We start from the raw sequence: 10,567 nt of genomic DNA, 5'->3' as shown, positions 1-10,567 counted from the left end.
GCGGTCCCTCGGCTCCAGACCCCTAGCGCTCGCACGCAAGTCTCAGGGGCCAGGGCGGCGGCGGGGGGAGGCCTTTCCAGGCGCAGCCTCTCCCTCATTACAACCCGCAGGCTCTGGGGACTCCCCGCCCCCGGAAACCGCGGAGAAACTAGGCCAGGAATGCCAGCCCCGGCCGCTCTGCGCCTCCTCGGCGACCCCCAGCGGGCCGGCTACTAGTAACTCAGCCCTCGGAGTTGGTACCTGCTAGGTGTCCTTCTGCTGCTGGGAACCCCGGGGGGCGCGCGGTCAGAGCCCGGCCACCCTGCGATCCCTCGTCCGCGTCCACGCAGCCAGTCCAGCAGAAACAGAGCTGGAAGGAAAGCGTTCAGGGCGCTGTTGTGTGCAGCCCTTCCTGCGGGGTTCAGGCTCCTCGTGTGATGGAGGTTTATTGCTTTGGCCTCAGGCAGGTGGCGGCGGCTCCTCTCCGAGTTCTCCAAGACAGGGAAAGTGACGCCGCGTGACTTGAGGTCACTGAGAAGAGTGCTGGGAGGGACATAAACTTTCCTTCCTAGGGTGGGAGTTGGAATTTCCACACACGACTCGGGGGTTCTGAGGCCGAAGAAAGACCGGCGGGCTGGCGCTCCCTGGAGCTCATTCCCGGCTGCAGCGCCCCGCGTGAGTCCTTGGCAGCGCTCGGTTTTGCTGCTTCTGCCTAGATTTCGGGATGGGGACTCCAAATGTGGAAACTGGTTATTTTATGTTAATCAGTATCCTGCTTCCTAATTGTAGCGCCCTTATCTGCAGAGACCCAAGCACAGTGGTTTCGCTGTAATGCAAACTTTGTAAGTTTTTTTGTTTTTTGGTTTGCTTTGGTTTTTGTTTTATGTGGATTTTTCTTGGTGACTGGCCGGTATGGGGATCCGAACCCTTGAAAGATATTTTTGACAGTGTTTTAAAGGTATCATGGCAAGTGAGAAAGAATAACAACTAGTTATTCGGGAAGAAGCAAATGGCTTGAAACAAATTAAAACTTTTTTACCTCCTGGCAAAAAACTTGAATGACTTCACAGATTCCATGGAAGGTCAAAATTAGAACTGGTAAGATTTATGCCTACGTGGTAAGTAGACACCTACATGATGGTCATTTTCCTGAGAATTATTCTTTCCTTATTCAGTCTGTATTTTTACTAAAAAGTGTGAGATTAGACCTAGGTCATAAGTGCCCAGTGGTCAATCTGTTTCTGAAGTTTATTGCATGTGTGGTTAATCAGTTTTGTATTCAACAGCAGAAACTATTTTCCTAACCACACTAGCAGTCAGAATTGATTCAGAATAAATGCAAGCAATAGAAATAAGGGTTACTTTATTTAAAGTCAATTTGGGCCCCCTGGAAACCATCTTTGACATTAACAATCCAGACAACAGAAGTTTAAAAAAGGATCTAATACTTAGAAATTTAGCATGTGGACTTCTTGTCCCTTCTTTCCAAAGTGCAAATTAATTGATAGTATAATAATGTTTAATATAAGGGCTTGCCAGTTACCTGAGTTGGTTAGACTGAGGTGCTCATAGTACCAAGGTCTGGGATTCCATCCCTGTACCAGCCAGCCAAAAATAAATAAATATATAAATAAATAAGAACAAAAAAATGTTTAATATGGACAAGAATACTTTATGGGTTCATTTGATTAATTCTCAGGAATGAGAGGGTTTTTTTTCCCTCTTTTCTCTTTTTTTTTTTTTTTTTTTTTGAGCTCACAGAAAAAAAAAATGGAAAAAGCCAATTTCTTTTTTTTTTTTTTTTTTTTTTTTTTTTTTGAGCTCACAGAAATAAAAAATGGAAGAAGCCAATATCTGTCTTCTATTTGATTTTTCTCACTTTGCAATGTAGAATGTGAGAGTTTCTTTAATTTTCCCTCATTATTTTAGTTGTCCTATGGATTTACTATAGATTTCATTTCTGCTTTCTACCCAGGAGAGAGAGAGAGAGAGAGAGAGAGAGAGTGTGTGTGTGTGTGTGTGTGTGTGGCTGTGGCTGGTGCAGGGATCCGAACCTGTGACCTTAGTGTTATAAGGCTGTGCTCTAACCAACTGAGCTAACATAACAGCCCTTCCCAAACTTTTATAGAACGAATTTGTATGTTTTCGGCCTCATTTTTCATCTGAAGTATCTTTTCTTAGGCCTTCAAGTTCTTGGTTCAGCATCCTTATGTTCTTTAATTTTTATGTCTTTTTTAAAATTTTCCGTAATGAAAAAGTCATTTTAAGTATTTCGTGAAATCATAAGTTTAGAGCTGAAGGAAATCTTTAGAGACCATCTATTCTAATTAACCCATTTGGTAGGTAGAGACATTAGGGCCCACCAAAGTTTATTGGCTTACCCAGAGTCTCCCAGTCTCTTTTTTGGTGATTTCATATTTGGGTATTGAGGAGAAACCACTAAATTCATAGCTCTTTGTTTTGCCAAACAGAATAACTTGCCCCAGATTTCCTAGGAGAACCTCCTCAGCATGAAAATCCAAGCCTCGTCTCTACTTTCCAATGTAATCTGCGTGTCGTTGACTACCAAGTTACTTGGTTCCCGACCCCCACTCATCAATATTGGACAGTAGTATTTGAAAGCCCAGTGCTTCACACCTGCAGACACTCTTAGCCACTGTCTTAGAAAGTTTTAAGTAAGAATAACATCAACAAACACTAGATTTGCTTTATTCACATGATAACTGAATGATCCAGTGTGTCTCTCTCCACAGGGAGTGTCTTTGTGCTCTCCACCCATGTCTTATCTTGCTCAGGTCCCTGTCTCAACATTATCAGAGTGGGCTCATCTAGAGTCTTTTGGAGTTACTCAGCACATTCTTTATCCAGCTTTCTTTTCTAGGCCTACAGGCCAAGCATGACTAGGCTAGGAGTGGGAAGGACTGGCGCAAGGCTCCTTATCTTGAACTGGAGAAGAGTAAGTGATCCTGAGAACTGTGTTCTAACAGGTCATAAAGAAGAGTAGGGGTTAGCAGAGGGAGGAAAAGAGAGAAAGGAATAACGGACAGAGAGCTTGAGCAGAAAGATAGTGTATGTGTGCATCTGAGACATAAGACCAGCTGCCCATAGCTGGCTTTTATGGGCCCTACAGTATTTTATGTGGATGGAATAGTCCACCACCCTCAGTCTTTCCCCACTATTGGGGATTAGTGTCTTGCTAACTTGAACACGACTTTAGCACTTTAATCCAAATATCCATCCGTGAGGACTGTTTCCTGTCCTGGCTTGAGCTCGACTCTTACCTGTTTCCTCCCAACCCCTTTTCCTGGGCCTCAGTTCTGGTATTCCTCACGATCAGCAATCGTTCTGCCTATAGATCCAAAAATATGTTTTTTATTTCAAAGATTAATTTTTTAAAACATTACTTAAAAAACAAAAAGACATAAAGAAAAATGTAAGTGTAATGAACTCTTTTATCCATCACCCAGTTTCAACAATTAACTCATGTTAATCTTGTTTCATGTATACCTCCACCCCCTCCGTAAGTATTTTGAAGCAAATACATACCATTTCATCTGTAAACATTTCAGTGTATATCTCGAAAAGACAAAGACTTTTGAAAAACATAACCACAAGGCCATTTTTATTTGGTTTTTTCATTTCTTTATTTGGTGCTAGCCAGTACCCTTGACTCTGGTGTTAACAGCACCACACTCGCCCAAGTGAGCTAACTGGCCAGTCCCCACAAGGCCATTCTTAGCCATTCGTATGTGTTCATTCTTAACATAACCACAAGTCCAATTAATATTAATTTTTTATGACAAAAACCTAGAAATTGCATCCTCTCCCATCTCTTCCCATTCATGGATCTATTCCCTTGGATGCAACTTCTGCCTGGTATATTTGAGTTGGCCATACGCCTCTGTGATTGGTGAATTAGAATGTTGCTGCCCTAGTCCTAACTTTTTTCCAGCTACCTCCATGCTTCAGAGAGTATAAATTAGGGATTTATATTCTTTCTTTGAAGTTTCCCCCCTGAAGATGGTTTATTATTCAGAGTCCACAATACATAACAATCAGAGACTGCCTTAAAAATCTCAAAAGTAATGCTCAATTTATATTCAATCTGAGTTCACTAGGCTAAGTATTGTTTTACATGCTTTGACCAAAAAGGAATTGGGATCTAGTGCTAATACCTTTTAACACCTATTCAAACTTCCCCCCAAGGGCCGGCCGTGGCTCGCTTGGGAGAGGGCTCGCTTGGGAGAGTGCGGTGCTGATAACACCAAGGTCGTGGGTTCAGATTCCTATGTAGGGATGGCCAGTTAGCTCACTTGGGAGAGTGGGGTGCTGACAACCCCAAGTCAAGAGTTAACATCCCCTTACCAGTCATCTTTAAAAAAAAAAAAAAATCCCACCAAATTTTATGATTCCTTCCACACAGAAAAGGAAGAAATGAACTAAACTGAATATTAAAGCTATCTCTAAAATGGATCAATAGAAAACAGAACCATTTCAATTGTTTTTTGTTGTTCCAGGTTCAACCTCTTCTTTACCCCTAAGTGAACTCATTCTTCTCAATAGTCTTAATACTATACATTGTGTTGTTCACTCCCAAATTAACTTCTCTAACCCCTAATTTCCCTGAGCCATAGATTGAATCATCCCACTGCCTCCACTGTCTGAATGATATCTCATACTTCACATATTCAAGATACATCTCATAATTCCTTCCATTACCTGCCTTGCACCTCCCCCACAAAACTATTCCTTTTTAAGCTACCACATATTAGTATATGGTATCACCATCTGCTCAAGAACAAAAAAAGGAAAAAAATCTAAGAGTTATTCCTGATTCCTCCCTTTTCTTCACACCCCCTCCCCAATCACTGTATTAGGAAATCCTTTGTGTTCTACCTCCTAAACATGTCCAAAATCTATTAATTTCTCTTTATGTCCATTGCCACCATCCTAATTTAAGCCACTAACATTTTTTTGAAGGGGAGGAGCATTTCTGTTACAGTATTACACAGTGTCTTAGATGTGAGTACAAAACTAGGCCTTACAGACAGAACCCAGAATGTTTTAAAAACTCCTACAACTCAACAATAAATAGACAAATGTCCCAATTTAAAAATAGGCAAAAGATTTAAATAGACATTTCTCCAAAGAAGACATGAAAATGGCAAATAAACACATGAAAATATGCTCAACATCACTAGTCATTAGGGAAGTGCAAATCAAAACCACAATGAGATAACACTTCACACGCTCTGGGATGGCTATAATGAAACAACACAAACAAAAAAGGAAAATAGTAAACGTTGGTGAGAATGTGCAGGAATTCACATAGAGCCCTCCTGCACTACTGATGGAAATGTAAAATGGTTCAGTTATTTTGGAAGATGGTTTCGGAGTTTCTCAAAACGTTTATTATAGATTTACCACATGACCCAGAAATTCCACTCCTTGATATATACCCCAAGAGAATGAAAACATATATTGACACAAACTTGTACATGAATATTTATAACAGTATGATTGATAATAGCAAAAAGTGGAAAAAATCTAAATGTCCATTAACTGATGAATGGATAAACAAAATGTGGTATATCCAAATACTGGATTATTGTTCAGCAATAAAAAGGGATGAAGTATTGATACATGCTACAATATAAATGAATCTCAAACTATCATGCTAAGTGAAAGAATCCAGTCACAAAAGAACACATATAGTATGATTCCACCTTATGAAATGTCCAGAGTAGGCCAATATGTAGAATCAGAAAGTAGATTTATGGTTGCCAAGAACTTGGGGAAGGAGGAAATTGGGAGTAACTGCTAATGGGTATGGGGTTTTTTTCTGGAGTGATGATAATGTTTTAAAAATTGATCATGGTGATGGTTGTACTCCTACAATTCTGTGACTATACTAAATATCACTGAATTTTAGGGCTGGCCAGTTAGCTCAGTTGGTTAGAGCACAGAATTGTAACACCGAGATCAGGGGTTTAGATTCCTGTACCAGCCAGCTCCCAAAAAATAAATAAATATCACTGAATTTTAGAATTTTAAAGGGTGAATTTTATGATATGTGAATTATTTTTCAATAAATCTGTTATTTAAAATAAAAAATAGACCTTACAATATTGACTTTTCACAATATTCATTCTTAGCAAAATTGTTAATTTCTTCTAATAGGATATCCTAAGAACAAGGACATTCTCCACTAATGTCTCTTGAACAGACACACAGTAACCTCGTAACTGGTCAGTCTACTTCCAGTCTTCCCTTCCTCTAGTCCATTTCCAATACAGAAACCAGATTGATATTTTTAACATATACATCAAATCATGTTACTCCCTTAGTTAAAACCGTCTAAGTTTTCCTGTATTGCTTACAATAAAATATAAATGTTTTAACATGGCTTTGAAAGCCCTACATGACCTGGCCCTGCTTTCTCCTGCATCCTGAGCACACTCTTCCCATCTTCTCACTATGTGTCACACACTGACTTTCTTGCAGTTTCTCCACCACTAACACCCAAGATCATTCCTGCCTCAAGGCTTTTTCCTCTAGCTCTTTTCTGTGACTGGTTTATTCTCCTCAAATCTCAGCTCAAATAGCACATTCTCAAAGAGGCCTTTCCTGAGCTCTCTTCGCCTCTCTCCCCTTTACCTCTTACTATCATTTCACCCTCTTTCCTGCATAGCACTTAGTATAGTCTGAAGCTATTTATTTACTACGTAAGTATAGTGGGATTTTGTAAAGTATTCATTTTTGTGCTGTCTTTTCTTCATTTCATTCTAAGTGATTTTTTTCCCTAGTCAGTCAAGAAGCATCCACATTGCCTGAGAGAAGCAGAATTGCTTTAGGAAGGCCTACAGAAGGAGAAATGAGGCAGTGTTTATACTATAACTCTGGATTAAAAAGAGACTACCCATGGTTGGACAACTCAGTTAATATATAAATACCATGGAATTGTACTCTGTACCCATAAATGGTGAATTGTATGGTATATGAATTATCTCAATATAGCCATGCATCAGAGGGAGAGAGAGACCACTGCACCCTCCTAAAAGGTGGCACCAGTGGATCACCTGGACTGGGAGTTGGGGAGGAGGACATCATCTGGCAAGAGAAGAAATGGAGCAGGTGTCAGTATTGGGAGAACTATACCGCTGCCATTAAAAAAAAAAGTGTTGGGAGAATTGTCCAGCACTTTCACAGACCAGCGCCAGAGAGCCACATAGGGACCAATGCCTACAGACTATTGATTGTCATTCAGTGGTAAGTCTGTGTCCTGAGTATTGAACCACATTATCCATGTAAACAACTGCCCCTTTTAGTTTTCCAGGATACAGACCAGAGTGACTTTGACACTCAGAGGAGCAATGATGCCATAGAATAAAAAGCCTTAGCATTAACACTTGGGGGGAACACTTGGACAGAGGTGAAACTACCACCTCTCCTTGTGTAATGTCTTTGTGGGCTGGAACCTAGTCTTACTCACTGGCTTCCACAATAGTCTGTCACCTAGAAGACACTCAGTATTTACATGGGAATGAATGAACTGACCAACCATATGTTTGCCAGCAGGTGATCCCTGCTACCCTCTCCTCAATTGTCTCCATTCAGAATTGCACTTTAGTTAGCACGTCTACGAACTATAGTTACAAGAAAACCACATATCCCCACCAAAAACACAGGCCTGTCAGGGGTTCCAGCTCCTGCATCTTTCTTGCAAAGCTAGCCTTCCTTTTAGTTGCATTCTTCATCATTCACATATTAACCTGCATGGTGGTTGTAACCAGGTTGAACAAAGAGCTTTGGAAAAAAAGGCTTGTGAAGTTGCTGTTAGCTGCCTGTTCTAAAACGATAGTCTTTTTATTGAAACACAAACTTTTCTGTAATATTTTATGGAATATAAAAAATCTTTAATTGTTAGACTTTTTAAACTTGGCACTGTTAGTTTTTATTAATAAAATGTGCACGTTTTTATTGAAACACAAACTTTTCTGTAATATTTTATGGAATATAAAAAATCTTTAATTGTTTGACTTTTTAAACTTGGCACTGTTAGTTTTTATTAATAAAATGTGCACGGGCATTTTAAACAAACAAAAAAAAAGCATGTGCCTATTTTGAAGTAGGGGTGAAAGGATGAGAGGCCATTCCAAGATCTTTAGCCCACTTTTTCATCAATTTACTGATCAAGAGGTAGAGTGATGTAGTGAAATAAACCATTAATAGAAACAGCCTCTATTTTATTGACCATCTCCTTTGCCAGTTCCTTCTGACAGCTATTGATGCATTTGTTTATTTATGCCTCTTCTTTATCCAGAAAACATTTAAGGTGTCTTACAAAATTACATCCACCTAGATTAAATAAAATATAAAATAAGTAAATGAGGATATCAGGGCAGATGGTAAAGAAAATTAGAGCCAAGAATGACTTTAGTAATTCAAATAAGAAGCCATGTTATTTGTCCTTTTGCCTGAGATGAACCACAAAGGTGGTTCTGCTTTTCATTGAAAAAATATTTATTGGGCCAAGCCCGTGGCGCACTCGGGAGAGTGCGGTGCTGGGAGTGCAGCAGCCCTCCCGCCGCGGGTTTGGATCCTAAATAGGGATGACTGGTGCGCTCACAGTGCTCACTGGCTGAGCGTGGTGCGGCCGGTCTCAAAAAGGACAAAAAAAAAAAAAAAAACTTATTGAACATCTACTATGTGTCCAGCATGTGACCAGGAGCTGGATATACATTTCATCCTTACTATTTGCAAATTCTATATTTGTGAATTCTTCACCTCCTTTTAAAAAATGTATTGTTATTCACAAAATACTTGTCACACTTTCATTCATGGACATACACAGAGAAGCAAAAAATTTGAGTCACTTGACATACACATTCCCAGCTGAGATTGAACAAGGTGACGCTCTGTCTTCTTGTTTGAGCTCTCATACTGTAAATAAGTAGTCCTTTTCTCAGTCTATTTTTTGCACTTTTGTGTCTTTTGTTGGTGATTTCACTGTTCAGAATGGCCCCCAAATGTACTGTTTAAGTGCTGGTATGTATTTCCAGGCACAAGAAGGTTGTGATGTGCCTTACAGAGAAGATAGGTGTTAGATAAGCTGTATTCAGGCATGAATTATAGTGCTATTGGCAGTGAGTTCAATGTTAATGAATCAACAATGTATATTAAATAAGGTGTCTTTAAACAAAAGCACACATAAAACAAGGTTACGTGCTGATCGGTTGATGCAGATGTTGTGACCAGAGGCTCACAGAAACCTAATCCTGTATTTCCCCTCGGAGCAGTGGTTCATCATTTGCTAATTCAGTATGCACTGCAACAACATACAGCATAACCATGAATAACAAGAATCAACTGTATATTCATGAGTAAAACAGACCTTTAAGAACCAATGGAGGCTGGCCAGTTGGCTCGATTGGGTAGAGCATAGCTTTGTAACACCAAGGTCAAGGGATCAGTTCCCAGCACCAGTGGGCCACCGAAAAAAACAATAGAAAGACTCTCATTCCTTCAGTCATTTTTAAAGCCAGCCCTATTGTATGGAATTTGTTGAATGTAATATACTTTTAGTGAGTCTCTATTTAAAATAATGGAGGACCGAGAGCTACCGGTCAGGATGGCAGAATAGATGGTCCCCACTGTCACTGTCTCCCACAAATCAACCAATTTGCAACTATATAAAAGAGCAACAGCCAAGCTAGGGGTGCTAGAGTTCAGGGAAAGAGGAGGAGAGAACTACGGAGTGCATGAAGGTGGGAGAAACTGTGGTGAGAGACAGAAAAAACTGCTCTGACCATTGCATGCCATGGCCACTTTAAGGCTGAAACTGCTGAGCCCACAGAGCAGGAGCCAGCAGAAGCCACAGCTGTGCCCTTCGGATGCAGTTGCTTGGAGGCAGCAGAGGAGAAGAGGACCGTGGTGGCCCCCAGTCCAGCAAGACTACTGATAGGGTTCCCGTGGCCCCACATAGGAGCGAGGACAACTAAAACAATGGAGCCACTCAGAGGCCGGTAAGTCCCGTCCCATGGGAAATGTTTGGAGCATGGGTGATGGGGAGATTGGCCTGCCGGGGCAGTGCTGAGGCACGGCAAGGAGGGCTGATCTGCATCCCAATCAGTGTAGGACCACTCAGAGGAGACTGGTCTGGAATATAGAACTGTATAGAGTGCAGTGTGATGAAAAGACCCAGGCCCAGATCAGAGTTACTACACAACCCAGGTGCATTGAGTCTCTGGAGAGTTGGAAGTACCTATAAAGTCAACCATTATAACCTGTGCTGCACATAAAGCCTTCCCTAGGGAATAGCAGCAAAGCAGCAAATTAACTAAACCACAGAGCTCAAGTACTGGTCCCAACAGGAATTTCTCCCACTTTAGAAGTAAGCAAAGGACAAAAAATTAGTTCCAACTCAGACACACTGCCAGTGCCTCAGGTCCTCCTGGGGACATTGGAGCCTGGGACCAGAGCACCCCTCCCACAACCAGGCACACCACCGGCACCAAGGAGCATGCCAAAAACATCACCTCCATGTGGGCGGCCCACCACAGCCACCACAAAGATGGTCCACCAGCCA

Source organism: Galeopterus variegatus, unplaced genomic scaffold (assembly GCF_000696425.1).
Source record: "Galeopterus variegatus unplaced genomic scaffold, G_variegatus-3.0.2 Scaffold3367, whole genome shotgun sequence".
Lineage (NCBI taxonomy): Eukaryota > Metazoa > Chordata > Mammalia > Dermoptera > Cynocephalidae > Galeopterus > Galeopterus variegatus.
This window is presented reverse-complemented; position numbering follows the sequence as displayed.